The 27,801-nt window shown below is 41.7% G+C and overlaps 1 protein-coding gene across 7 annotated transcripts in view; it reads right to left on the bottom strand.

Moving 5' to 3' along the window:
- LOC138521540 (signal transducer and activator of transcription 5B) overlaps positions 1-27,801 on the bottom strand; it is a 1,967,228-nt gene that overhangs the window by 1,733,552 nt on the left and 205,875 nt on the right. For 2 of the 7 annotated variants that reach the window (XM_069634456.1, XM_069634458.1), the window contains exon 1: positions 26,843-26,987. The exons of the other annotated variants lie outside the window; for them this stretch is intronic. The gene's annotated coding sequence lies outside the window, so the exon portion shown is untranslated. Of the gene's footprint in view, positions 1-26,842; positions 26,988-27,801 lie in introns of those variants that run through there. 7 annotated transcript variants of the gene reach the window in all.

Below are 27,801 nucleotides of genomic sequence, written 5' to 3'. Positions count from 1 at the left end.
CTTCTGCCGCACTCCTCTGGGCTTTCGCTCCTTTCTTACGGGGAAACTGACATGCCCTTAAGACAGTCAGTACCGGGGAACGCTGTTTCCCGTAGTTCCTTTTATCATGTTGCGGCTTTCGTGCAACATGACACAAGAGGGCACTGTAAGCTAAGTTACAGCTCTCTTGGGTCTCTGGCCTTCTACAGGTCCTAGATACTCGTTTAGGATTGTAACTGATCGGTGCAAGTGATTCAGGGACGGGAATGGTGGCAGCGATCATTCCTTGTGTTTTGAGCTCCTTTTGGCGTTCTAAGCGCGTTTTCCGCGCTTAACCCAAAATGGTGGCCTGGCTCCCAAAATGGCCAGACCAAGAGGCTCCTTTGTCCTGTCCACTGACCGTCTTGCTCCCTTCACCTTCCCCAGGTCGAGCCGACCCGGGGCCTTCCTTATTTGGGCATGTACTTTCCCGCGAAACACGGATGCTTTTTTGTGGGTGCCTCCAGGATGTGGGCTGGGATGTCTGGTCCCAATACACATCCTGGGTGCCAGAGAGTCTAGGGTGGTGTGAATGCCTGGGACCACCGTGGTCCGTGATTGGTCCACGAATGGTGTGAGTGTTGATGAGCGGATCTCCCATTGGGTCCCCTCCGTTTTGGCGCAAAGGGAACCGTGGATAAGAGGGGGCTGGAAACACCACTACCATGTCGATCTCCTGAGTTCTCATGAACGAAGGAATACAGGAGCCAAGTATCCTGCAACCAAGAGGCTGGACCGAGGAATCGCTGGTGACCCGCTGAAGGACTTCTCCTCTGCACTGCTGTCGCCTTGTGAAACCCTTTTCACCTTTGATCGAACCAGAAGGCCTGTACTGGTACTTCGATCCTTGGAATAGCGGGAACAGCTATTCTCGGCATCTTCGCCATCTCCTGTCAGTAAGCCTTCGGAAGCGTCTCTGGGCCATCCAGCTGACTGACCAGCTTACACGGGAGTCTTGCTCTGTAACCGCTGCCAGGTTGTGTAGTATTTCGAGTCCTTGTCACTCTCATACGCTTCGTACACTTGGCGTTCCCAGGTCTGAAGTGAGTAGTGTACATTTGGGTCAGATACACACGGCCGCTCCGTTGCCCTGCTGTGGTAACAAACTGTGCGGGTTTCTTCGATTGGTACGTCTTTTTACTCAACGCGACGACGAGGCGTTCCCTGCTCTTCTGAACCTTCCAGCGACTGAAACTGACGCGGAGAAGCCTGGGTCTGCTTGCATCGGGGACCGGTGAGTAGCCTAGCTAGGATCTGGTCGCCCTCCTGCAGGAGCCCATTGCTTTTCCCCGCTGTGTCAAAACAGCGGCCTTTTCCGTACTCGCGCTCTGCTTCTGCCCACTGTGGAGGCTGCGCTTGAGTCGCGGAACTTGTTCTTCTTTTGTGCACTAAACTGAACTGCCTGATTTCCCTCGAAGAGCTTCTCCTTTTGCCCGTTGGCACCAGCGCGTGCAGGTACTTTTGAGCACAAGGCTCCACTCTTCGCAGGGCTCGTACTTCCATCTAGTTGGGTGCCTCTGAAGGCGAACTGGGTCTAAGCATTATTACGCAGTGCCTGTCTTCCTTCCCTTATAGGTGGACTACCCATTTCGTGCAGATAACGCTTGAGACTGTCGTATTTGTATATATATATTGTGTTGATATGGTATGTGTTGGTTTACTATCGTTATATTGTGATTTTCTCGCTACGGTCATTGTTTTAAAGGCCTTGGAATAAATGTGTATATATTTTTAATATAACAACTGTTTGGAGTAGTTTGTAAGTGTTCTTGCTTTGTGTGCTCATTGCGGGCTTTCTGTCACCCTCACCCGTCTTGAGACCTAGTCTTGATCGCCGCGATCGCTACCTTGATTGGTCTGGCTCGTCCAGAGGTTACCCTGTTCCAAGTAATTAGGTTATCTGAACTTCTGCGCCACCAGGACAGAGTTCAGAAATCCGTCTTAACATTTACGTTTCAATTTTCTTAAATTGGATCAGTAGATGAGTGCCGTGTTTTATGCAGTTAGGAACAAATGTAAGGAGTTCAGCAGCCTGATGAGTCGGGGGAGAATTGAAGCGGCCCAAATGTGATCCCTTGACAAGAAATTCTGAACATTTTCAATTAGGCCTTTGTTTCTTTTTTACACAAACAATTATTCCAAGAATGACGTATGATGCCCAAACTGTTGAGTCTGACTGGGAGTAGATCAAAATTGAGATGGCCAACTAGAGAAAGACCCTGAATTTGCTGCAGGGCCCATCTATAAGCATAATAGGACATGAACTAGGTTTGATTTCTTTAGGGGTCTGTGTGAATTGGCAAAAGTTGCAGCTGTTTGCTAAAATACTTATGCCCCAAATTTGGCAGTGTTTTATTAAATACATTCCTAGGTCGATACGAATAAGTGAAAAGTGTTAATGAATTGGGTTACAGAATGCAAAGTTTTAATAATGAAATTGGAGAGGTCTAACAACGACCTAACATGAACCCCTACAAAGGTGAAATGGAAGCTTTTCGAACTTGATAGGTTGGAAAAATGTTTCTAAGCTGTTGGAGGTTTTACTATGCTGCTGGCGTATCTTTTTAAACATCCTTGTTTTTTTGGAGCAGATTTTTTAAGATTAAGATTCAACCTGATTCTAACAAAAGAAGTTGTGGGGGCCATGTCCAGGGTGCCCAGTTCTGTGAGACTCTGCAGACATTTTAATGACAGTATTGAAAGCCTAAAACATTTAATAATTCAGTGTACCTCTTTAGCACCACTAAGACATGATTTATTTTCAAAACCCATTAATTATGAAATGAACTGAGATTTGGACTATTTTAGGCATTGTATTTTAAACTTCCACAAATTGTCACTTTGTATTGCAACTTTGAATTTTCTAAGACATATTTTATGATTTGATGAGTTTGTATTTAATGTTAAATGTGTAAAAAGCTTAAGTTGAGCAGAAAGAAAGAAAGAAAGAAAGAAAGAAAGAAAGAAAGAAAGAAAGAAAGAAAGAAAGAAAGAAAGGAAATGCCTGATCGGAAGAAGTACATGTGTATCTTTTAATGTGTATGAATAACTAAGTGCAAATAAATAATTATTACAAAAACAATTAGTTTCCCGGTTAAAAAATACTTTTGCTTGCTTAGAAAATTCTCACACTGGGAATCGAATTTACATTTTTACTCGCTAAAAAATAAGTTACGCCCAATTAAAAAAAGTACAGATTAAAATACTCCCATGTCCAAATCTTATCTGGAGCACTGCTCAGAGGGATGAAAAGTGAGGCATTTAATAGGTGGGGGGTCAGATTTTTGGATCCCTTAATTACATTGTTTGGGGGCATGTTTGTTTGTGCCCCAAACCCTCAATAGGAATCAGTCTCCATCGTCGTTCTTTTACATTTACAGACTTTTTTTCCCACCTTGAGAATGCAAATGGAAAGACTACTAGTAATGCAAAAAAAAACAAAAAAAAAGATGACATTGAAAACTTTAAAACCAGAAAACATGGTCAGGATTGTTTGCATTACAAGCAAAGTTCATGGCTTGTTTTCAAGCTATACCTGTCCTATCATATTTGTGCTCAAGTATCACTTAAGGAAAAATAGAACAGTGGAAAACGTGCAATTGTAATAGTAGTCATTTATATAGCGCCTTTTTACCATATTATAGTCTCAATGCGCTTATGGTGGGAATGCTCTCGGGGACCGCAGCTCAGAGTATGGGAAATTCTCATAGAGGTTTAAAATGCGTGTGTGCATTTTGGCCAAGTTAAGGCATTAGGTGCGCTGGTCGGGCCCCTGTAAACAACCCCAGAGATCAAACCTGTGGTTGGGTGCTGAGGGAGGTTAGGAGTGTGTGAGTGCAAGACACTCGTGTCCAGCTGGACTGAATTTTGTCATAGGTCATCACTGTATTTTAATGGCAGATGTGTTAAGAAATAGTCTGGTTTAAGTCGGCAAAATGCTTTGTGCCCAGTTAGACCGAATTTGTCATTGGTCGTTGCTGCATTCTGGTGCATGAGTGATGGTGGCCATGCCTGCGACCGATGTCAACCAAAGTGGTGCATTTATACGTACCTTGACGCTCGGATGGAGCTTTGTGGTTGCAGCTGTGGTCCATGAGAGGGAGTCATCTAGGCCCACTAGCAAGATCGCCGTAAAAGGTCTTCCAAGTGTCAAGGACATTGCATCTTCAAGGCTTGATTGATCGGTCGTCTTATCTTCTAGATGCAGTATCGAGTCTCCCTGCTTATCTTGATGTGTCCTTTTCTGGCAGTGCTCATACCTAAAGACGCATTAAACTGGCTAAATAGGTCTTCCAGGTGTACTGTGAGGGGGGGGGGGGGGGGATCCAGAGGATAAAGTATCCTCATTCCAGGTTCGAATAATGGAAGGAACTCTTAAGGCTTTCAATGTGTGTGGTAGTTTATAGACTAGTCTGTTGATGTGCACAGAGCATTTAGAGGGATTTGGAGGGATGCTGGTGTCCGTAGGCGGGGCGCGTCTCAATTACAGCTCGACTCCTAGTGGAGCGTTGCCATGTTCTTCATTGGGGCATTGCATTAGCAGCATCCGCGCATGTCTGTAGTCGGTGGATGACAGAGTTGTGAGGATAGTGGTTGACAGTTTGGAGGCAGGCTACCGCGATGAGGGCCAGCACCGCGGCAATAGTGGCCGGTGTCACTATCAGGTCATGTCTCTGCGTGGAGTTTTGCACTGTATTTACTAGGGGGATGGACATGGCCTGGCTGATCAGAGTAATGGCAAGTGTTGCAAAGAGTGTAGGAGGGTAAGATAGGAAGGGGGAAGACTTGCCTTAGGATGCGTAAATATAAGTTGCAAGTTCTAGACACTGAGTTTGTGTTGAAAGAGGGATAGTCCATTGTGCAACCCAGATCAGTTCGGGGATGAGAGCAGTTTTGCCGCATTGTAGTATTTCAGTTTTGCCAGGGTTAATGAGAAGGTGATCGGCTGTCATCCAGTGATCAATTGCAGAGTCAACATGTCAGCATGCGGTCTCTACCACCTCAAACTTCTCAGACGCATTTTCCCTACCTCTCCTACCCGAACAGACTTGCCGCAGTTATGTCTATTGTGATGTAGAGACTGGACTATGCCAATTCCCTATACTTAGGAACTGGGGCATACCAACTCAACAAACTACAATGAGCCCAAAATGCTGTCGCAAAACAGCTCCTCGCCCTGGGACAAAGAGACCACATCTCGCCTGCTCTCTTAACTCTCGACTAGCTCTCAGTCAGACAAAGGGCCACCTTCAAGACCCTATGCATCACTCACCAAGCAGTGCACAAGACCGGCCCAATGTATCTACAAGAAAAGATAACACCCTACCTCCCATCTCGCACCCTAAGATCAAGCACTGCCCTCCTTCTAGTGATTCAAACCTCTAACTCTGTCAGGATCGGAGGATCCGCCTTCTCAACCTTGGCCTCAGCTCTGTGGAATTCACTCCCCCCACATATTCGACACACCCAAGACTATATGACCTTCCGCAAAGCTCTAAAAATGTTTTTGCAACCCGTAGACAAATACTCAATGAGATCCCAAGCAATGACACTACTGAATACGCTCATTAAGTCACTATTAAGCAAACACAAATCCAGAATTGCGAACTCCTTAGATCATAACTCCACCCAAACACTCACCTCCCAGATCACTATGCTTGATCTCTACTCACAATTAGAGTACAGCTATACCCCGCGATCAATTTCAGCCTAGCTGCTCACATGCAAACATTACCCCATGAACACCTCATCATTGTAATAAAACGCAGCTACATCCCATGACAAACCAGCCTAGCTGCACACATAAACGACCTACAAAGGCCTAACGGAGCTAGAACCCAGTCTTGGAGTCCATCCTCCAGTCTGTACACATTCCACTGATATCAATTCCCCCACACCTAATGCTAGGATGCAGCTACCATCAAGCAATTGCATCAGCTGCACATATAACTGGTACACCCAATCACACTAGGACACCTTACTCTCTCCACTGACCTGGGCTACGGTCACCGAGGGCGTTCAACCTACCAGCGCTTTGAGGTCATACCAATGATACATAGAGCGCTATATAAATGCCAAATAACATAACAGAGGCAGGAGGAGAGGTTGAGGGGATGTTAGTGTCTTGGGGATCTTGAAAATGATCTGGGTAGCATCTGCATAGATATAGCATGAAAGGCTGTGAGAGCGGAGGAGTTCCAGCAGTGGGCTGAGGTGTAGATTGAAGAGAAGGGGTGAAAGCAAGGCTCCCGGGGGACTCCTATCAGGACAGGGTGAGGGGCGGAGTTGAGAGGCGGATGTAGCATGAATTAGATCCATTTTAGAGCAGAGTCCCTGATGCCTAGTGTGTGTAGCTTGTCCATGAGAAATGCATGATCAATGGTGTCAAACAGCAGATAGATCGAGCAGGATGAGTGCAGTGCATCCTTCCGAGTTAGCTGTTCTTTTTAGATCGTCCCAGATGGACACATGAGCGGATTCGGTTCCTCAAAGGGGTCTGAAGTCAGATTGGGCTCGGTCGAGAAGAGTGTTGGCTTCTGTAAATAGGCCCAGTTGCTTGTAAGCAATGCGGTCTTGTAATTTAGCAAGGTAATAGGTGTTGGAGGTAGGTCTGTAGTTTAAAGGAACTAGGGGTTGGTGGGGTGGTGGGGGGTGTTCAAGAAGGGGCTTGATGTGAGGTTTTGAAGGCTTCCAGGAAGATACCAGATGATCAAGAATTGTTAATTATGTCCAGAGCAACATTGCCAGTGTGTTTTGTAGTTAGGATGTTTTTATGAAGTGTAGTGGGACAGGGATCTTCAGGGTAGCCAGAGAGCCGCCTTAGTGCTAGGAGCTTGAGTAAATCAGAGTGGGAGATAGGTGTGAACGAGGAGAGGACTGACCGAGTGGGCCAGGGAGGGAGAGGACAGGAGAAAGGGGGCGGATGGGGTGACCAATAAGACTAAGGTACAACTAAAACATTTCTAGAACGTATGATTTCAACTATGCAGGTCAGACAGAAGCAATCTAAACATTCTGCACACTCTTACTGATGCTAAAAATGCCAAGGGTATGTGCTCTGTATTTGGTGGAGTGGCATCGCATTTGTGTACATGTTTGCATGACGCAGAGCAGAATTTTGGTAGTCTCTCCTGCCCACCTTAACCAACACAAAGGCAGATGGGATGCCTGGGTCACATTGGAACACAGAGAACCTGCGGCTACCTCTGGAGAAAGAGGCCAGATGGGCTTTGTTCAAAGTTAATTGTCTATATCTCGAATCCACCCTCCTGCTGAACGGCTGAGTTATATGGGGCTTTTGCCAAAGCTATTGCGTCTAGGCCAGCATGGGGACACCTGTCCACTCCGGTCTACTAGAAGCTAGCACTGGTGACAAGACACCCAGTTCCTCCTGCTGGGCTCTCTGTAAGGGGTATGTAACGGAACTCCAGAAGACCAGCCAGCACTTGTCCACTAAAGCCTTCCACGAGAGAAAAGTCTGCTTCCAGGCTCTGTGGGTCATCATCCATAACCCCCTGATTAGTGGAGCCGGTGAAAGCAGCAAATGTGGCCCCTGAGGAATAGGCACTGGGGAGATTAGCTAGTGGCAAGACTGGTCCAGTGATTGGGCTTTGAAGGCCAGGCCCCGGCTGTCTTGGTCCTTGGCCTGAGCTGCAGCAACAATTTTCGAATGATATTGCAGAAGTCCAGGGTTTGTAATGAGGAGAGCTGGGAGCCATTCAGCTCCTGCTTGGAGCCTAGACTAGTCTGGTTAGCTTGACACCAACAGCTACCAGTAGCTACTTTAGTCTCCCCAGGCCAACTGAATTTTAACAAGCACACCTATGTGGATTTAATTCTGTGCATTTAGGACAATCTAAAATAAACATTAGGACACCTCTATACAACATTTAATGCATAAGAGAGTACTGTAAATCTGACTTCCACATATGATGCAAATGCATTATTTTTTATGATCCATGTACTACTAGCTCCTTGTTCCCCTGTGGTAGCTATTGGTCGCCAGTTAATGCTAGGTACCCAGGAGCAGCTTTTAGCTCATTCTTAACCAATCTTAATTTTTATCCCTGTAGCCCTTCATCGATGGGGACTGCAATATTCACTGGAACTTAGCCAAGAAGCGGTACTCCACTGGAGAGCCAAATGGTATGCTCCGTTCTTGAGCCCATAAAGCCATGGAGGCTGGGTCATGCCTGACCCAATGGTCCGAGTAGAACAGAGGGGAGGAGGTTTGTGGCAAGTACATACTTTGCAGGGGGGAGCATTGCACCCTTGCCAATCTTTATCCCCAACTGAACACGCAAAGGTCCTGGCACCTCCAGTGGCACCAGAAATGCTGGGGGAAATTATCATTTCCACACTTTCGCAGGCCTATGCATCTTCATGTATCATCATGTATCCTCTTTAGGCCCTGAGGGACAGGGAAACCAGCAACTCTGTTTCCCACTCTTTTGACGCCTTGTACACATGTGTGGTGTCTGACCCATGGGGAAGCTCTTCCGGCATTTTTTCCTTATCCCAAGCCCCATTACGGGAAACCTCAAAATTCTGGAAAGTATTTGCATCCCCACAGGGAGCTTGGGCCTGGTCCGAATGTAGCGCCTCCATAGGGATTCTGATGCGCTGGCCTGGTCGCACCAGCTTTAGCCCCACAAGGCGCATCCTCTGGCTTTTGTCCAGCTATAGCCCCGGAATGGAAAACCTTGGGGACAGCTTTTGAACCTCAAGTATCTCTGCCAGAACTAGCGACTCCTGGGAAGGAGTTCCCCGGCCGGCGTGCCCTGAAGGAGGGAATGTCATGTATCTACTGCGTAGGAGGGAGTCTAGAGAAGATTCCCTTCCAGTGTTGCAAGCGTCCAGTGAAAGGCCTCACTGAGCATGCTGCAGATCAAGCATCGGTCCTGCCTATGTTCGAGCCCCAAGCACTCAAGCCAGAGATAGTGAGGGTAGGAGGGGCACGATGGTTGCAGCCTCATATGGACAGAAATCAGTTTTACATGGCATAGAAAGGTGAACAAAAACTGCAACGTTGGGCACTGAACAGAAAAAACTAAAAAGGGAGTAAAACAAACCCTGGCACGAAAGAAGCATTGTGCTGGAAGATCCAGTCCGTCCACTGCAGAAAAGGGACTGACAGGGCGAGGCTGGAACTTGGAGAGGTGTGGCAATACATGCTGTTACGTGGCTACGCATTACATTACAATACAAGGATTCTCTGCTGGACATGGTCCCCCGTCTTGTCCCCCCGTAGTTCCACGAGCATTAAAGAAGGGTGACTGGATACAGGAGTAATGGGGAAGGGTGTGGGGGGGATGGTCAAAGGAAGAAAAAACCCTTTGCCATGGCATGGGCAGACGTAAGCAAATACAAACATCATGGGCCAAAGTTGAAATCAACGAAAAAGACAATCAAATGAATAACGAAAATAGCTGGGAAAAATCCAGTGTGTACCACAATCGCCCGGCCCTGTCCCGGCGTAGAAGAGGGCAGAAGTGCAAAGCTGAGGGCATTGCCTGAGGAGGCAGCGCTGTGGCGGCATGTGTGCTTGGTTTGTGTAAACATAAAAGGACAACCCATTTCTCATGTCCAAAAAAGCAATCCGAGACAGTCGCTGTGTTACGAAACGACCCAAAAGTATGGAGAAGAGAGGACTGAATGAAGGCGTGTACTTCTCTAACCGTGTTTATAAGCAGGAAGAACTATACACAACCCTCATATTCAAATGTTAGTAGCCTAATAACACACTTTACAATCCTAGTATTCATCCCTAGTTTAAGATTTCTAGGTCACCCAGTTTGACACCACCAAGCACATTTGCAACTTCAAAATCATTCTATGCACTCCCAGTCATACAACTGCCGTACACTCAGTTTAAAGAGTAGCAGTATATGCAAAGTACGGCATTCAGAGATTGGCAGATTATGTCACTATAGCCTCATTTCGACAAGTAATGTTTACTCAAAGTTAACACAAACCTAGCCTGTGGGCAATTTCAAAATGTTCTCCCGTCTCTGCTACTGCTCCTCTTCTCTTTGGACTCCCTGTCTCTCACCCGACTCCCCTAAAATCCATCTACCACTCCTCTATCCACACTCTGTTTTCTCGGCCCTTGAGAGTCTATTTCTAACTCACTCTCTCAACTCGGCTGGCTCCCCTTCCTCTCACAATTGAAATTTCAATTCAATTCCTCTGCCCGGTCTACAAATCTCTCCACGACCTCGCGCCCTGCTATCTTTCCTCCCTCCTCTCATTTTACTCTCCCTCACGCTCTCTCCGCTCAGCTGATCTCCACCTTCTCACTGTACCCCCAGCCCCTTGTGCCTCCTCGTGCTTCCGCTCCTTCCAACTCTCGGCCCCCCTCCACTGGAACTCCCAACCTCCCTTTATCTGCTCCACCCCTACCTACCCATCTTTCCGCTCCTCCCTGAAAGCCCTTCTTCTCCACTCCCCCCTGACTCTCCTTCCCTACCTCTCTTCCCCTTCCCCCTCCTCCCGATGACCTCAAATTGACATTGTAACCACCATAGTGCGTAGGAGGTCACCCGGGGGCTCCCCCCTTCCCCTCCCTCCTCTGAGTAGATTGTTCTAAATACTGTTCCACTGGATTGTTTCAGGTTTGGAAATTATACTTCATTACTGTACCCGTTATTCTGTAAAGCGCTTTGGTGTAAAGCGCTATATAAACTCAATAAACAAACATTTCCACTTTGCACAATTCCAATATATTCGCTATTTTACAACACATTGCAGAGTCCCAGCATACAGTTAGACAACTCCTCTATTTTACAACACAGCATGAAACAAACTTTCAAATGGTACATTACATTGTTGAGCTAACAATAGAAACGTCCACTATAAAATAATAAAAATAAGAAAACAAACAAAAACTCAAAGGTTGTGCTCAAAAAGCCGTTGGTTACTGCACAGATACATGGCTCCTTGAGAGCCGCACAGTTGTTAGCAAAACAACTAAAACTCGTTTGTTCCTGAAACTTCACAGATCCCGTCTAACCCCCTGGATCCCTGCCCATCAATTCTGAGGCTGCCTGATGTCGGCATTATGCAGGCTTTGAAGGGTGCATCGTTTCCCACCTAGCTCCACTATAACCCCTTCTGGCCGCTCAGGATGCTCGGGCACCATAATCTGCATGCAGCATTGCACAAACATCAACAAATTATAAATAATGAAGACACGGTAAGAAACGTCTGAATTTCTCAGCGATGGGTAGGCAGGGGAAGCAACAAAAAACAATGGAATACCTGAAATACTGCTAAAAATCATCTTCAAGCCTCTGCTTAGCCTGCAGCAAGATATAAACAATGCAGATCAGCTCTGCGGGAAAGGCAGCAAACAAACCAGGAAGCGGCCCACGATCAACGCCACAGGGATGAGTACTTCTGGCAGTAGATCACCCTAGCATATGGAAAACAGGAGGCACAGCCAACTGAATGACTGTAGAAGATGTGCCCCGGAGCCAAACCCGGCCAGCAAACAGCAAAGCAGAGTACAGCCGGCGACGTGAGCAATGGAAGGCAAAGCGTCTCCTGCGGGCGGATCATCATGGCTGGGATGAACAGGCTACAGATAAATGGCACAGAAGGAAGCTTCAGCATGTCAAGGGGACCACCAGGGTTGTACTACTTGAAGCCATCCCATCAAAATCAGTTTGACGGATGAAACCTTACAAAGGATCAAGGGTGCAGAAAACAGCCTCTGGGCACCAAGCAACCAGATGGGACACTATTTTGGTTGCCACTCCAGAACACAGTCTCCTTTTCCACTATGGTAGACCTTCTGTGTGCAGAAGGTTAGTATATTCCAAGCTTGGCAATTCTGGTTTGCCCAACCCTAGAAAATTTGGATCCATGTGAAAATACGGAATCCTTTACTGCGAATCCCGAAAACCTGACTTTTTTCAGTGTTTTCCCCACTTTTCCACACAAATAAATACAAGGGGGAGACCCCCCCCATAGCCCGTCCCCACTCCCAATTAATACACCTACCCACTTAGCATCTATATTTGTGCAGTAAAGTGCAAAAATTCGACAAACCCCCTCCATTTTCGGGTTTGCAGTAAAGGGGTTTGACATTTTTGTCCTATCTCGAATATTCCTAAATTCTGGTCTACTCAGTCTGCACATTCCCAGTATGCACAACAATGGTGAGCAAAAGGTATGACCCACGCTACACCTCACGGATTATAGCCAGTGACCCGGTAATCTGCCTTGGGTTGCTTGTGGCCTCGTTCAGAAGGGACGTAACCAAGAAGTTTGTACTGGACTGCCCCTTTTGGGGTGGGACCAAGGCTAATTTTCATATGGCATTTTCACTTCTGTAATGGAAAGTTAAACAACGATGGTCTAGAGGGTTTCCTAGAGCAATGCCAGTGGTTATGGTTGATTTATAATCTTTCAGCCATCAACCTACAGTTTTGCTTGCCTCACAAAGTGGGATGGGTATGCCCAGACGTGGGTCGCAAGCATACTGTTCCCAGAGCCCCAGGCAAGACCTCACTGTTGATGGTCAACAGGTAGGTAATACATCAGGTTGTTTGTGGTCGCTTGCAGAAGGGATGTGACCTAGCAATTCAGGCTGCACTGCCCCTTTTGGGGTGCGTCCAACCCCGATGTGTCCATGTCGTTTTCCGTTCTGTAATGACATGACAGGCTGAAAAATAATGGTCTGCATGTTTTCCCAGAGTGATTCAAAAGCTTCCGCCCATTACCTTTCTGTTTTTTCAAAAATCCCACCAACCATTTATTGGAGGAACTGGTTGTAGAGCACCAGTACATTCCCGGCATCCCCAATCAATGTACAGAAAGTTATACCATCTGATTTTACGAGTTAGACAATACCAGCACATTCCACTATGTAGAATCCCAGTATACTCCCGTTTGTTCAATCCTAGTATATTCCTACTATACACAATCCCATTATATGCCACGTTTTACAGTCCTGTTTGAAGATTGTCAATATACCCTAATTAACTGTTACATGATTCCAGAATACTCCCAGTAATACATATAATGCCCTTGTGCTAGCACAACGTTGTCACCAACAAAATTGGAACTAAGTTTAAAATACACACCAACCGTATGTCACAGCAGCAATGGCCACACAAAGCCTATGCGCCCACCCACAGTGTGTACACATTACAACATACACTAATACAAGGAAATATATACATTAAGAATATCTATATGACGCATGCACAATGATGAAAAAGTACACACTAAATGCTAACCACACAAAACATACACACTCACCCCCACTGCGTACGCACTCATCCCCGTGGTGTGCACATTAAAAACACACGCAAGCAAGGAAATACATAATTCAAGCAACAATATGCAGCCAACATTAGCACAACCAAACAACGTACGCACTCACGCCCACTGCATACACATCACAAACATACACTCAGGCAAGGAAACCGTAACAATTTATGAACAAAAAAACAATAACTATGCTGCATACACAAAGTAAAGCAGCCCTGCTGTGTACAAAAACAAAAGTAAAGCAGTCCCTTACTGCAAAACATAATGCAGGCTATCAATGTTATTGCCTAAAAATAAACTATTCTCCTCTTAACTTAAATGAACATAATCCACCCTAAACATCCTGTAAATGTGACTTTGAATGTCCTGTTGCAAAAAAAATATAGGCCATGTTAAACTAAAAATGTACATATACATCAATTTGCATTTATACGCACACAATTGATCTTAAAATGATTTGCAGTGCTACACATCCAAATGTTACATGCTGCCAAACTTGAAAAGAGAATTGTATCCGGAAATAATCCTGCAAGTTACTTAGAATGTCAAAAGGTATTTCAGTTCCTCTTTGGTGGCCCATATTATTCCCTGCTGCGTGTATCACAATAAAATCCATGTTTCTATCACTCTCATAATACACAACAAGGTTGTCAGATAGTGGTTGCGAAGTGCCACTGGGATTTCCAAGCCATTCCACGTTCATGTTACCAAATAGTTAGTACTCGCCTCACATAACATTCCTGCTTATAAACGCAGGAATTTCCAGCGATTATCAGGGTTTTCCCCTACAGTTAAAGAAAAATTAAGCGCTTTCAATCACCACACGCATGTGGAAAAATACATATACAAATGTATGCGTTATTACAGATACATGAAGCATGCGAAACAAACTAAGAAAATAATGCATATACAAATGAAAGATATGCGTGTAAAAATATACCGAGCATGCAAAGCGTGAACTACGCATATTTGCATAACGCACAGTACACCATATGCGCACGCATGCCTAACGCACAACACACATAATTTGATATACAAACATTGTTTGCATGTATACTGTAATAACCCTGCACCTATACTTATACTCGCATGACTGGAATGACGCTGCATCAATTCAAATATGCACACATAATGCTAAATACATTTACATTGTGGATGTAAAAAATGTACTTACAAAATGTTCACAACTTAATATACATCACAATATTAATAAGTACACATAATACATACACACCACCTTTGCTTATACACTTACTTGGTGTTCCATTTTGAAAAATCCCAACACTGGGGGTGGACAAGCGAGAGAGGATCACCCGAGTGGAGGGTACTAGGGGTTGAGGGGACGCCGATGGCGAGACATGGTATCTCACCCTTCCTGATACTGATCAACTCTCCCCTCCCTCTGCCTTCATAAGCTACTGACAACCCTATCAGATATTCCCTTCCGCAATCCTATGAAATACTGAGGTTAGAAAGAGAAAACTAGGAATAATATCTACTTGCGCTCACAACCCCTGTTTTGATGGAGGACAAGAACCAAAACAAACCGAAAATACCACCTACTTTCCATTCCAAACCCCATTCTAACAGGAGAGCAAAGAAAGAACAACCAGAGTCAAGGAGGACTTCATCTAATAATGTTTTTCTCCTTTCATGCACACAAAGTACTGAGAAGAGGACGATTCCTCAAAGAGTAATAGAGACAACCTATAGGAAACACCAATATAGTACTGGGACAAAGAAGAGTGATCCTGGAGACTACAAGGCTGAAGTTCAGACACGTCCCAGTAAATGGTCCAATTGCAATCAGGCAAACCATGTGAGCAAGTCACACCAGAGACCCCTTGATAGGGCTGTGAACTTGGAGAGAGAGCAGCAGGAAGGTCAGCCCAACCCGCGAGATGTCAAGGGAGAACGGAACGCTGAGATGCTGAAGGACTACATGGTGAAGCAGGGTGCAAATGCGTGGCGCGGGAGCCGTGTCTCCAGGGAGCCAGTGAAGGCAGGAGAAGGCAGCTGTGGAGAGTGTCAGTCCCTTTAATGTAGCCAAGCAGTGCTTGTTCCCCTGAGTGGAAGTACCAGCCCAGGAGTGTATGAGAGGCAGGCAGAGACACCCTGACCTCAAACACAAGAAATCGTGTCAATGAGGAATCTAAAGAAAAGAGTGACGCAACCAATGAGTTTCAGAGAATGCGAGAAACCTGATGCACGTATTAAAATTGCTGAGCTTCATTGTATCGGAGTGGTTGCGTGCAATCTGCACGTTCTCGAAAACCTCTGATTAAAATTTGAAGACTTAACTGAAACAATGCAATCTTAGAAATTAATTGTCTAGAAACAATATATCAGAGTGACCATGTACGAGGAAGCTTTACATATTCAAAAGTCTCTGATCAACTAAGTACACTGAGAAAGCAATATGAACTGTTAATATTACGGAAAGAGAATGAAAGCTGTGGATGAGCAGCAGAGGGGAGCCAGTAAAGAGTGAACAAAATGCCGAACTACCAAAACTAAGCTGAACAAGTAGGAGTCAAGCCTGTAAACAAAAGCCAAAAAAGTGAAATTTGGAAAAGAGCCAAAAAGGTGCCAAGAAAGACAATCATTAATCAATTAACTTTTGAGACGACTGAGTTGGTCGTGAATCGCCAAACCAACCTAAGTCAGGGTGGTAGAAAGCTGGAACAAGGGCAACTGTTTGCACGATCTGTAGTGGGTGGGCCGTGTGGCCCGTCAACTGTGGCTAGACCAGGAAGCACATCAAATCTAGGAGAATTATGAAAGCAACCCTGAAACAAGATAAATCTGAATACTGTGTGATTGTTTAGTGGACAAGTAGTTGAAGCTTGGGTAAGGGAACAGTGAGCTCAGAACATTTTAAGATTATTTTGTGAACCAGTGCTTGAAGTTGGGTAAGAGAATCCTGAGCTCCTTGGAACATTGCGAGATTATTTGTGAACCAGTGATTGAAGCTTGGGGAAGGGAACCCAGAGCTCCTTCGGAACATTGTGAGATTATTGTTTAGGAGATTGTTTTTTGAACCAGTGCTTGAAGCCTGCGGAAGGGAACCCTAAGCTCCTTCTGAACTTTGTATACTGAAACCAAGTGTGCTTTGAACCTGGGGAAGAGAAAGCCAAGTCATGAAGGAACAGTGGAAGCCTATAATTGTTGGAACTATATCCTGGACTTGGGAACGGGAGCTACAGACTGGTACAAACTTCATTCTGAACAATACAACCCTACACTACATTGTAGTATTAGACGTGCGGGCAAGCATAGGTTTTAACACAGACATTTTGATTTGGACTTTCGGACATAGACTTTCCTTAATTCCTTTAGGTAGGGAAATTCCCACCTTAGTTATAGGGCAAGTTAGGCATTAGACCCATCCTGATACTCAATAAAAATTCTATTGTTCAATTCACAAACTGTTGTCTGCATCATCTCTGGATACCATGCCTATCTCACAAAACGCAGATCCAAATAATTACCAAATGCAAATGTGTAATGTACACTAACCAATCACTATAAATTGCCGTTTGTGCTTCAACACCCTACCCAAATGCTGAACGTTTCCAACCACACCTATTAAAAATATTAAGCAATTCAATTGAAGACAGTGAACCAGGCAGATGAAAAGTAAGTACCCTTTACAAACAAACATTTTTGATAAACATAACCACTAGTTTTATAAATAATGTTAAACTTGTAATTTTCGATTTTCTACTTTAAATTAATCTATTATACTTTGACTGCGGCACATTTGAAATTGTCAACATCAACCACTCCTTTAGACGCTTCAAGTGAACCAGTTTAGTAAAATAAGGATTATAAAATCAGCATTTAGCAGTGAATGCAACAATTATTTACATTTAAACATTAACAAGGCAGCCAATCCTTTCAGTTCCTTATTTAATAGTGTAAAATAAAAATAAATATGTACTATAAATGGAACTTTATGCAGTAGCATACTATTCATTTCATCAACAAGCTTATATGCTTCAGAGCTTCAACAAGTATGCAGGGCTCTAAATTAACATTGGATAAGCAGAAGCTAAAAGCATCTCCTGATATCTAGCATTAACCAGTGAACGGGAGCTTCACTGGGGAACGAGGAGCCAGGCATTGCCCCCTACAAATTTAACTTCCACATAAGAAGGAAAGGTCCAATTCGGTCCATAATGTATGACCCCTTGTGCTTTAAATGTTATGTTGATGTGTCCTAATGTTTATTCAGAAATTGTCCCAAACCCACAGAGTGAAATTCACATAGGTGTGTTTGTTCGTTATCAGTTGGCTTGGGGATCCATAAGTAACTCCTGGCAGCGGTAGGTGTAAAGATACCCAGGCTCTTCTAAGGTACAAGCGGGAGTCAAATAGCTCCCAGCTCCCCTCAATTTCGTTCTCAGAGTGTGCACGCTAAATTCTGTTATTTTTGTAATGCTTAATAGCACTAAATATGAATGTAGGCACAAGTGTACTATTCATACAACTATATAAAAAGGCTAATACAAATGTATGCTGCAGCGTCAAATGTCCTTACAATTATAACATACAGGTATATACAGTAAACAGTACGACTAGCATAATACACAATGTACAGCTTAAAAATCTATAAGCTTCCCATAACTATCTTCATCTATACATAATGTTCATTTGAAAGGCATCCTTATTGGGCACTAACACTTTTCAAAGTGTCCCCCATTTTCATGATAATATACCCTTTATAATTACTTATGTACGCTTCATGTAATGTTTGTATCACTTCGTACATGCTATACGCTTTACAGCTACAACAGGCTATAAGCCAAAACAGTACGCATAACATCATCAGCGTACAGAAATAACGTAACACATGTATAATTTCCTTTGAACTCGTTAAATTTGTAAAGGTTCTAGAAACAGCTCCAACACGTGTGTATTTTAAATAGTATGTATAACATAATCAGCTTACAAATAACACGTACCCAAATTAAACTAATAACAGCTTGTAAAACTGTACGATTAAACTACTAAGTATAGTGATTCCATTATAATCTTGTAAAATGTTCCAATGTTACTAGTATTACATTGTTATTAAGATGTACATATTTAGTATTATAACAAGGCTTGTTATAAGGAAAGATGAAATATAATTCAACCAAACATTAAGAAAAAAAGATCATAAATCTTGTATGTGCAATGTATTGTAAAACTTGCAAATTTAACAAAAGCAAAACCAAATTGTCTTTTGCCCAATACATTTAAAATATAACTGTGCTTTATTACAACACATTTAATAATAGAAACATGTGCAATCATAACAAAGGTAAAACAAAATTGGGGTTTCTCCCAAAAACAAAACATGACTTTAAAAATAGAAATGGAAAAAAACCCAATCAAAAACAAAAGACATAGTCGTTTCAATAAAGTTGTGCTTTGTTAATTTCAGATGGAAAACACAAACCTGAAAAAAGCTTTAAACCAAAAAAAAAGAAGGGAAAACACTGCAAACATTCCTCCAAAAAGGAACACAACAGCCAACAAATCATTAGCGAACAGGAGTTAAAAAAATACATTTCTTCACAATACATGGAGCATATTACAGATCTACCAACTATTGATAATGTTACAGAAGATGTAGAAGATTTTTAAAAGCCCAAGTTAATACAGAACAATACTTATTGCACCTGTTGAAGTATTTCCTTCAGTATCCACAAGTCACTTAAAATATTTAAAACGAACATCTTAAAATACAAATATACTTTTCAATAATCCCAATGTCACTAGGGAGGCTACCTGTACCACACCTCACCTACTAAAATCACCATGCCAAACACCTAAAATCAACAAAAAGCACTCAGTCTGAATTTCAATGTGTATCAACAGCATCAACTTCTCCTATTCAAATAGAAATACAATCTAGATTGTCTATTAGTAGTTGCAGCACTGTTTCAATAATCGAAAGTCCTGTTACACCAAATAAGACAAACGACACATCGCTCATAGTAAAGATACTACTATTCCAACCGTTCAAAGTCTGCAAATTCCCAGAAATAAACACAAATACATTCCCTATTACTAATACAAACTACAAACTGTTATTATAGAGTTGCAAAAAAAGATATATTGCCTACTACTATCAGGTCAATGGTGCAAAGTAATTGTATCCAGCACAAAAAAAAATAATGCACTGTAGCAGTTCGACTACTTGTATTTCAAAAGCTTATTCTATACCTAAAAATAGAACAAGTTATTTGCCAATGCCAACTCATGTAACATCACCAAAGAAACCTTAAAATACTACTAGAAATAGAAGAAGTTTTAACAAGCAAAACAGGCGTGGGCCACAAAAAAAATATCATTTACCCAGGAATAGTAATTCTTTAACTTATACATTAGAAAGTTCAACTACTGAAGAAACAATCACACAAAATGTCCCTTATACTGACAGTAATACAAGCATTTCAAGTGGTGTTATTAGCAAAACTAAAACCCAACAGAAACAAAACATAACTGCGTCTGGAACATTTCCATTTAACAACTTAAGGTCTTGGATTTGGGACTACTTTGAAACTCCTAAACCAGATGGTGTATGAAACTTACTGAAGTAATTTGCACCATGTGCAGAGCAAATTTAAAAAGGGGTAACCCTAAAAATATTATTTAGGAAATTCAGCAATGTTGGCACATATGCGAAATAGACAAGAGCAGATTTTTTTTTTTAAATGTTTATAAAAATAAAACTTCAATTAAAAATCAGTTCCACTGCAGTAAGTAAAACTAAAAAACAAAAAACTAAAAGAAAAGCTGTTGAAAGGGTTACTTTAGAAAAGGGTCATGATGACCCTGTCCTTTCACAAGTTCCAGAAATAGATCACGTTGGTGATTCAGTGTCACAACTTCACCAACTATTGATCCAGAGTATGCTTGTTCTTTGCTACGCTGCTTGAAACGTGCAACAATAATTACAGTAGGAGAAACAAATGCAGCTACACGTCTGCAAATATTAAAGTATCATCATTTAAGACATACTTTTAAAATGTAAATATTTACCTGGTGTTTTTTTAATCTATCAAGTGTACTTTTTTGCCTATTCATAAACGTGTGCCATTGCTTTTTAATAATGTATTACAATGAAATCTGTGTATATTAATAATGGATGTATAATAATCAATGTGTATATTTCTGGCTAAAATAATATTTTAATTATAAATCCTACCACAAAAAATACATTTTTACAAAATCTTAAAAAACATATGTATGGGTGTTACATAATAACGTATAATAATGCATAATTAAAATTATCTTCCATTATGAAATTAAAAGTTACACATATTAACATGTATTAAATATATAAATATACAATAAAATACACTCAAGTATGTTTTGTACATACTCTCGTTTTACTGCATATAAAAAATTCAATTATAGTTAAGAAATAATACAGCCTTAACAAAATGATACATTTTAAAAATGTAAAATAATAATGTTCATATAAACTATTCAAATTTAAAACGTAATGTATTTATAATTTTAAACATTAATAAAACAATTAAACACAAATACACTTCATACCAATTAAAGATAAAATCCATGAATATTAAAAGTGCATACAATACCTAGTATAATTGTAACTTTTGTTTTATGCTGTACAATAAATACCAATACTGATAGTTTGTACTAATTGAAACATATAAAACTACCAACAACATCAATAAAACAAAATATAAGGTCAAAAAACATATATAAAATGCAATACTACTTTTACATACTTAACGTTTTTTTATTTTATATTGAAATGTGTTTATTTTAATTTTACTATTTTTCAGAGGTTATGGTTAACATTAGCAGTAATGAGTGATGTGGAGGCTGTCACAAAAAAGTTATTTACATTTTCACAAATAATTTCAATTTTACACAACATAAAAAACAATTCCAACTTTCATACATTTCAATTGAATACATTATAACAATTTACAAAATAAAATAGTACTTTCGAACATTTAATAATTACAAAACATTAAACAAAAAATAATTTGAAAAAAATATGTACAAAAAAACAAAGTCTACAATTAGAAATAAAAATATTAAAGGTAAGAACATAAAAATATATCAATACATTATATCATGGTAACCTTAACTCACCTATGAAACTAAAAATGTATAATATATAACAAATTCAATTATATGCATACAAAAATAATTTTTATAAAGTAAAATTATTAACGAGTTAAATAAATACTCGGCACATATTTTAAATGAAAAGTAATGCTATCAAAATAAGAAATCACTATATATATATATATATATATATATATATATATATATATATATATATACACACACACATTTAAATTTGCATTACAAAAAAAATTCACAATTACAAATAAATAATTCAGTAACATAAAATACAACATGCAGTACGCAAACCTACACAAACAAAAATTACAATAAACATTTAATATTTGTTGAAAAAATTAATATATACACAACGTATAAAATTTACAAAACCTTGTAACATTTAAATAGTCAAACTTTACATACACACAAACATCTAAGTTCTACTAAAACAAATTAATCATGCAAAATGAAAAATAGTAAAAAAAGCACCACAAAAACAAAAATCAATAAAAATTATTTCGCATATTTAGCAAACACTAATATTTACAAAACAAATTACATCACCTTCACCGTAAACCAAAGTTACAACCCAAGCTTAATATTACTAATCAAAAACACAGTGGGGTAAAGTTGCCATATTATTGGATTTAAATATATTTTGTTTAACTGTATTGAGAATTTGATTTTATGTTGTTACATTAACGTTACTGTTTCTAATGTTTGTAGATGGCATTTTTGTTGGTTTAACCTGAACTCTTTTGAAGAAAAAAAGTCAAATATATAAACATATACACACACACACACACACACACACAGTCACTCTCAATAATACCAGCATAAAGCTAGTTTGACAGTTCCAACATACAGACACTGGCTAAAACTCAAGCATACTCTCAGCTTGAAAGTATCAGGATATTTCCAAATGTGCCATTTGCCAATAAGTTCCAACTTTTACAATTCAAATACCCTCTCATTTTTCCCTTCAAAACGTGTATTCTCTCAATTTGCAAGATACCGGCACATTGTTATTTATAAAAATCCAGGGCTAGGAAGTAGGTCAGAATGGCCATAGAGTTTAGCATGGCCCCGGCAGTCAACGGGTGGGTAAATAAGCAAATAACACCTAGAAGCTTAGTGTCCCTCTTCCAGGGATGTCATTTGGGGGTCACGCCTGCGACTCCGGAGGTCTACCTTGCTACCCCCTGTGGTCACCCTTACTACCCCTAAATAAAAATATCGTTTTTTTAAAACAATTGAAGCTTGTGGGCTGAGGCCAGCGCCATGTGGCTCTTTGTTTCTAGAGTAGCTTGCTTTCTTGTTCAGGCCTCTTCAATAAAACAGGGGGCTCCACAAGTTTAACACTTTGAGCAGTCACAATGAATAAGAAAGACTGGGAATAAAAAATAATGTGTCTTTCTGGAATTCTATACAATAATTGCTAGACTCATTACAGGTCTATTTCAGGCACACTTCAGGGGGCGAGTCACTGATTTAGTCTGTTCTTCAACACCTCAAATTCACAATGCAGACAAAAACCTCCAAACAGCATTTAGAGTAGAATAAGCATCCATTTTGCAAGTTGCAGTTATAGAATCTTTGTTTCTGCCCTTGTCTCCATTACATTCATCACAAGACATTCCATCTAGGTATCCTCAGTCACTTGGCAAAATCCTTGTGCCTAAAAGCTTGTATACAGTGTAGAAATATTTGACCATAGCACATAAAGTGGCCCTTGATTTAATTGTGCCGCAATTAATGCTTTGTTGGCATGCTGTTCAGGATGTTTGTTTGCATGTATGAGGTAACGAGTGACCAGAGTACGGGATGCAGTGTGAGTAGGTTGCTTTCCCAGCGTTACTCTAAACTGTTTAATACACAGTTATGAACCCTCGCCTAGGTATGTATTTTGCCAAACTCTGAATCTTAAAAAGTAGACCCTCCGATGCTTTACATGTGGCAAACTTTGCACCAGACCTGCAGATGAACTGGCCTGCTGTTGAACCACAGTTGCCAGTTTAATGGTATGCACTAGAGTGTAATTTTCTTTCCGACTTTGAGAACATTCAAGCATGTCATTGCTCATTTTACTATAGCCGGTAAAATAGCTATAGCCGGTAAAATAGCTTAGCGGGTTGAGCGCTCGCTGCTGCGATGTGTGTGTCATCTGCAGGTTGCAGGTTTAAATCCCGGCAAGGCCAATTCAGCCACTCATCCTTCTGAGGTTGATAAATGAGTACCAACACAGGTTGGGTGATACTGTATGTATATTTGTTCTATATAAAGCGCTTAAGCATAAGTGCTATATAATAACACATTATCATTTGGCCTTGAGCATCTGCTTGCATTCACAGTAATTTGGCAATATGGGCCTGTACACACTGATATTTACGATACATATGGTGATCCATTCTTCTATGAAATGTATATCACATTACAGTGATATCATAACCATATTTTTTGTAGTGTACTTAGGAACAATGCTTTGTGATGCCAATTCCTGTTTTGTTAAGGGGTGAAAGATCACCCTCCATCGCTTCCTGTGATGTCACTTCAGGGTGGGGGTAAAATGACATCACTTCCTGTGATGTCAGGCCAAGGGCTGCGTGAGGTCACTTCCGCTAACCCTGGCATTTTGCTGAAATGATGTCCATGTCCTCTTCATATCCCATCTCTCTCCTAGCTTCACTGAAATGCCATCATTTCACCTAATAGGTGGCTTTTTAGCACCACCTAACAGCCAAACCTTACAAGCATTGACAAAGCTAATAGTTTGGGCTTTAGAATAGGGACTCTATAAGCATGTGTCAGATATTACCATTGTATGCTCAACTATTCGCACCTTTTGGCAGCTATTGGCCAGATACGTCCTAACACTTGCATCATCGCCAGTGATTAAGGTTAGGCAGTGAATGCTGGAGGGGCAGTGTGTTGTGTGGGAGCAGTGCATGTGGTGATCGAAATCAAATCAGCTCACGGCTCCCTTGATCTGTAATGATCTATAGTCCTTGGGTGTGCTTTTAAAAAGAAAAATACTATCAGTTCAGAAAAAAAGGCACAAAGAACCCAATGCCACGAACGGGGAAAATAAGCTTAAAAAACAAAAAACAACAAATGGAACTTCACCGGCCAGTGCCAGCTTTCAGGTATAGGTGGCAATATGCAGGGACCACACAGCCAGGAATCAATGAATGACCAGTTTGAGGTCATATTTCAGTTTCCTATTCCCTTACTGTCGATTATCTACTTGCTGATGCCCCTGTGAGACATGCAGTTGACAGTCAACAAATGGGGAGGGAAGACACATAGGCCTTAGCAAGGCCATGGGCGCCGACGGGAAAGACAAATAACCAAACATCTGCAGGCTGTGTGTTCCTCCTTAAACGCCATCTCACCCTATATCTGTTATTCCCATGTCAGTATGTGCGCTTTATCGATGGCTAGCAACAGCTGATAGCAAAAATCTTAAAAGTAGGATCCTGTGCACCTGTACAAGGCTTGTGATCATTCCATACCAACCAAAGACATTTCTTGCGATAGTTTGTAGACTGTTGCCCTTTCTTTTGCTGGCTTGCCAACTGTTGCCCTGCCGACATTTTACTTATCAATGCGTAACACAAGGTACTTCAAGATAAAAGCTAACCATTAATAAAAAGCCTGGTACAAGAAAGGCCAAATATTTAAGATATAGTAGTATCTAGATCTCTAAAAAGTGTCAAATGAAAACAAATCTCCCCCAACCCTGCTGCCCCTGCACCCAACTTGTAACCCCTTTGGGATTTCTTCTTTGCACAGCTTACTGTTGCTTACCAGCCAGGTTTGCGCTTTATAAATCCCACACATGTAAAGCTTCACAGCCAGCGCTTGCACCAGATGTGTAGCCGGATCTCGGGAATCAGGCCAGAGTCAGCCGCCCCAAACCCATGCTCTGCACTGGGCCAAATTTTTTTTTTTTCATTATTTTTTTAAAGCGCCTGCGAGCATACCATCTTCCTCTGGTTTATCCATGCAAGAGGTCACGAAAGGAAGTTAACAGTCCTCAGCCACGACCCGCTTTATTTATGCAATGTTTGTCGGATACATTGGACCTGTATTTTTTATTTATTCATGCAATGTTTGTCGGATACATGTATCCGACAAACATTACATACATAAATATACAGATATCTGACAAACATTGCATAAATAAATCCCCCTATTAACATCACACACAATGCAGCCACCCAACTGCTTTCAGAGGGTAGCTGCAGGAGCTGTGCCGGGTGTGGTTCAAGTAAAGGAAAACATTGCTTATGGCGAGCAGAATTCACCCTTTTTTAATAGTACCCAAGGAGGGTGAGGGGATTTATAAAATGGGATGGAAATTGTGCATTTTAAGGAATATTTACTCAGCAGCACTGGTCAAAACTATTGTCAGCATAGCTCATCGCCAGTGCCATGGAAGTGGTTTAAAGTGGAATTGATATATAGTTTGGAAAATAATCAGCATGAAAGAAATAGCGCCGTTTTAAACTATTATTTTGGACATTTGCTTTGATCGGAGGTCAACTGCCAGGCCCGCCCCGTTAACCCCCGCCTCCTCGGGCACCGCCCCCCATACTCCGCCGCTACCCCGGTCCTTTTGGGATGCCCCACCAATTTTTTTCCATTTCCACCACTGTTCACAGCAACAGCAAATACACGGTACTGATCAGACATAAATAAACAGAAATATCGTCCACGCGATCTTTTAATTGAATACGAAACATCCAGGAAAAAAAAACAATGCATAAGAAATAGATTTCGTAAACAATACATTGTACGTTTCAGAAAGCAAAATTATTGACCCAACTAGAATAACGTAGGTAAATCGACCAACAAAGACGCATGTCTTCACAGTTTAAGTATTGCATAAACTCGGTATTTTGTTTAAACTTGGAAATGTGGTTAACTAGTGCTGCAGTTTCGTTCGATGTGGCGGTAGTTTGCAAACTGAGCCTACTCCACGCCCCTTAGGGTAGCACACTCGCTCCGAGTCTTACGGCAGTCCTTGCACGCAGCGCAGAGCTGCCACCACGCCGTGCAGCAGCCAGCCAGCTGTGAACTTGAGATGGGCTCTCGTCTTACAGCATATGTACTGTGGACATCAACACAAGGCTGCGACAAGCACGTCACGCACGTAAAAGTGCATGACTCCGTCTGGGGTAATCGCGATCCGCACACAGATATCGGCGCGCATAATAAAGTTTTCATGTGGCACACGCACACAGACATGCTCGCTGACATCAGCAGCAACCTCGGGCAAGAGATACTTGCGTTCAAGTCAATTATTCAAACATGGTTTCTTTTTTAATGCACTCGCCAAGCTGTACGGTTAAGGCGTAAGATGCCAGATTTAAATCTCCACTGACAGAACAAGCGCTTTAACGGAAGAGCTTCCATTGGTAGTGAATTAAAAGACTCCTACCCCAGTGCTGATGTTCCCACCTCAACTGCTGCACCATAGACTTAACACGTTCCCATGTGAAAGCCGCTCTGAGTGTCCCCGTTTCGGGCTGCGTTATGGTCGCTTCCTTGCAAAATGCATCGCCAGCGTTGTTCTCTGCAAGCTCAGTGCTTGGACATGACAGATGCATGCACAGTACTTGACGTGAAGGGGTTGCCCATGAAACACATGCAAGGCTGAAATGGCAAAGATCCTACTGGGTTTAGGCAAACGCGGGGGCCATCTTGGATTGACAGATTCGCCACAGTCGGATTCAGTGCGCTTAAAACTCATCTTCTGGATGCACAGTTTCATTTTCTTTCTTTTGCAATTGTATGTGCATGGGGCACGCAGAGGATAAACAGATCGCACTATAGGCAGCGCATGGTTATCCAGATCGTCAGAAAATGAAAGAAAACTTTATACCCACACTAACCAAAGTTTTTGAAAAAGCAAACATATGCCTCTTCAGCACCAAAAAAGCACCTTCGACTTGAACACAAAGTAGAACTGGTAATTTCCAATTGACTCTACAATCTTTAAATTATGTAACCAGAAAGATACATGTATACCTCGTTTTCACTGCCAGTAATTTGATCACCAAAGCAGACAGATACTGTAACTCACAAAATTGCTTTCAGACACATTTGTCACTTCACCAAAAAACACACACACCATGAGAAAATGAAACTAGATAGAGAACACAGTCAGCAAAAAATTAATATGAATGAATAAGAGTACTCCAGATTTTGCCTTAGTTAAGTACCTCACTTGATCCCTGTGAATAAGCCATCTTAAAGCCATGAATCATCATTTATTCGTCTGTAACCTCGGTTCTTCAAATTAGTCTTCCATGTTCCTCCACCATGACATGAATGGTTTCCCTGACAACTCCGGCTCCTCACATCTACAGCATCATCCATTAAAATGTTTGTTTTTGC

Source organism: Ambystoma mexicanum, chromosome 13 (assembly GCF_040938575.1).
Source record: "Ambystoma mexicanum isolate Mex_15411 chromosome 13, UKY_AmexF1_1, whole genome shotgun sequence".
Classification (NCBI taxonomy): domain Eukaryota; kingdom Metazoa; phylum Chordata; class Amphibia; order Caudata; family Ambystomatidae; genus Ambystoma; species Ambystoma mexicanum.
Note: the sequence above shows the minus strand (reverse complement) of the source record. Positions and strands in the feature narration are given on the sequence as shown.